Raw genomic sequence first — 3750 nt, forward strand, 5'->3', positions numbered from 1 at the left:
TTATAAGGTATACACCTAATTTAAAAGGTAAGAAGCAGGTAATGTAACTTCCTTTGAATACTGGTGTCACTTCAAGGAAGTAAAGTGATTTTGTGGTAAGAAATACAAGGATAAGACTTTCTCCATGTGGTCCAAAAACCCCAGTAGCTCAGTGACGCAGTGTTGCTTTAAGCTAAACGTTAGCCGTCACCATGTAGCTACATAAAAAAACTAACATGTTGGTGTTTTACTCATTTAATTTTGTCATCACACTATTATAGAAGCACTAGACTATTAAAGGCTGATGGCAATGCAGTTATGTTTTTAAGGAATTGTTGTGACTCCACATGTTGAACAAAAAAATGAAAGCTAAAAGTTTAAGAGCAACAAAGGCATTACCAGTAAATGTGAGAAAAAACCTTAAACACAATTTCTAAAGGTAAGACAGCAATGATAACACTTTCTTTAAACACTGAGTCTGTTCTCAGGATGTTAGGCAATATTATGAGACTATTACAAAAGAAAAGGTTTGTAAAGTCACCCTGGATGCAACTCGCTACCTGTGGTCAAAAACATGATCCTCCAAGCTAGCTAAAGATGCCAACACTAGATGCTAATGTGTAGCTTGTTTAATTTCATTGGATGAGTGGGAGGATGCTTTATAGGTCCTGAGGGAAATTCAATTCACGTAAGCATGCTAACATTTGCCAATAAGCACAAAACAGCTCAGAACAAAAGGGAATGATAGTTTTTCTCTGAAACTGATGAAAACAAATACAAATACTGAACAGAATAATGTTCAGCAAGGAAATTACAGGGACTATGAGGGGGACGATTGTGTATGTGTCAAATTTATATTTAGGTATGTTATATTACAACCCTCATTGGTGTGTGGGCAGCTTACACATCTGGAAAGGCACTATATAGAGGTTTTAAAGCACCATATGCTCCCATCTAGACATCTTTTTAAGGGCCTTGCATATTTCAGCAAGATTATACTAAACCACAACAGCATGGCTTCACTGTAGAAGAGTCTGGGTGCCTGCAGTCCAGACCTTTCACCAATAGAAAACATTTGGAGCATTATAAAAGGAAAAATCCAGCAAAGGAGACCCAGGACTGTTTGGCAGCTAGAATCCTACATCAGACAAGAATGGGACAACATTCCTCTCCCAAAACTCCAGCAACTAGTCTCCTCCCTTTCCAGAAGTTTTCAGACTGTTGTTAAAAGAAGAAGGGATGCTGCACAATGGCAAACACGACCCTGTCTCTGCTTTTGTGAGAGGTGTTACTGCCATCAAACCCACAATTAGCAATTTTTTTTATGAAATGGTAAAATGTCTCAGTTTCAACATCTGATATGAGATTTGCAAATTATTGCATTCTGTCAATTGACATGTCACCCAGGGCCCCAATTTTGGGGGAAAGTTGGTTGTAGTAATTCCTCTAAATAGGCTACAGACGTTTGTTGTCAGAGGATATGCTACATTTTGTGGTTCTTCCAGGGGAAAAGTGAACTTGAAATGCTGTTTAAATGTGTGCTTTTTTAGGGTGCCTGTGGCTTTGAAGGCAGAAACATTAATGAGTCAAAGAGTGCAAAGGATTCTGATATTAAAAATCTTAAAAACTACTGAAGTAAAACAAATTAATCAGGTCTTTTAATGGGCTGTTTGTCTTCTATAAAGGAGACAGCTCATACTGTGTTATCAGTGTATCTTTCTGAGTCATGTCAGCCAAGTCTGCTTAAGATATTTGAGTATTTTATCTCTAGGATCAAGCAAGAAGCATAGGTGTCAGATTCAGCCTGCTTTTTTGCAACTTTAAGGAGTTTCAAGCAAATCTGAGATCATTGCAGACGAGCATTTAATTTTTGTTGAACTTGAAACTAATATGAATCGGTGCTATAACAGTTTATGTTCTCCTCCCACAGTAGCCTCCACCCTTTTACGAAGGCTTACAGACAGATTTAGGAACCAGACTGCAAGGATTTGATCCTAGATTAGCCAAAGGAGCATGGGTTAGTCTGGACACTTATTTTGGATTATAATCTACCAGTTGATCCATTTCAGATGAGGTTGTGAGGTCAGAGATCTTTACGACAAGATTTATTAATACACCTGCTTCTCTTAGAGACGCTGTCATGTCAAACTAATGTAAAAGGTTGGAGGCACTTTTGTAAGATGACTGGACCTCACTGAGAGAAACAGCCCAAGGTGAAAAGAAGACACAAATATGCAGAGGGAATGCTCATCCACATACTTTTTTACCACTTGAAGTTTCCTAAAATACTCATGTTTGCTTCTGTGCCAACTAAGGTCTAAAAGTCAAAAGAAATGGCAAAGGAGATTATGGCTGATGATAAAATAAAGGAATTCAAGGCAAACCAGGGCTTGTTCCCCTATTTCAAATTTGATACTTTTTATACCAACCAAGCAAAGCCTGGAGGAGCCTGACTGGTCTGGACTGGCCCTAAAGACGCAGCTTGGACTTTTATGATGAGTGTTTTCATTCTGATGCAATCTTCTTTTTAGTTGTGTCCTTTTTTACACACTGTATTTTTATCTGTTTTATTCTCATTCACGTGTCTCTTGCCAATAAATTTCTCATTTATAAAGCATGTTTTTAAGATACTACTGTGGATCAAGGCTACAAAGATTTCTATCTATAATCATACTAGATTCATTTGAAGCTCTCCTGTACTCTCCTGATCATAATATTCCATTAAAAACAGTCCATCTGTACCAGAAAGAGTCCTTACAATCTAAATCCAGTCACATATTTAGTCCAAAAAACATGACTACATCAATAAAGATCCATGGACCGGTTTTGCATCATTTCAAATTTGCAGTTGTTAGTCTCTATCGTCCTCTGTATTTGCCTTAATCATGTCTTTTTTCTAGGCAATTATTAGCATTGCTGGATAGAAAAATGCCAGCCAATCTCAATCATTTTTGCTGTCTCATCTTTAAACCTAAAAAATGACATTATTTGATCCCTTTTTGCTTCTTTACTGTAAGGTAAGGCTGTAGCCAGCTGTCTTAGCCCATCATAAAGACTGGAAACAATGCTTTATTTTTAATGGAAACCAGACAGAGTGCAAGGTTCACTCAAAACTTCCACTCTTGATTTGGGGTGTCCAGCAGTGTAGAAGTAGGTATGCTCTTAACTTGTTGCATCAAAGGAGACATAATTGACCAAATGACACTTAATGGCATTCATAATTGTACATATAGCCTCCTTCATGTGACTGACAGGTGTCATGTCATGATTATGAAGACCTCTTTAAATAAAGTGTTATCGCTAAGGCTTCATGCTTTGCTCCAGTTGAGTTTTCCAGCTAATACCTCCCAGCTCAATCATCTACAGGCCTCTTTTTCACAATACAAATTCACACGGAAAAAAAAAACTTTTGTTGGATTACTCAATATCAGTAGCAGCTACTGTGAGTGTTAACATTCAAAAGATGTCTTGTTTGTGCTTGTACTCAGAAAGGTTTTTTTTTTTTTAAAGTATTCAATTTAATTTTAGTATTCCTGGATTGTTGTTTATGACCAATTTTACCTGAGATTCTAAGGGATTAGCGCTCTGCAATATAAAAATAATGGTACAGTTTTACACAGGTTGTTTAAATTAGTACTTAGAATAAATTTCATATGTAAAATAGAACATGAAGGAATAATACTCATACATATCTTTAAAAGTCCCTAAAAGCTGTTCAACTGCTTCCGATTGCTATAAAACGCATAGCGGAACCTCTTTGTGCCTTCGTAT

The sequence above is a fragment of the Cheilinus undulatus genome, linkage group 4, assembly GCF_018320785.1.
Source record: "Cheilinus undulatus linkage group 4, ASM1832078v1, whole genome shotgun sequence".
NCBI lineage: Eukaryota > Metazoa > Chordata > Actinopteri > Labriformes > Labridae > Cheilinus > Cheilinus undulatus.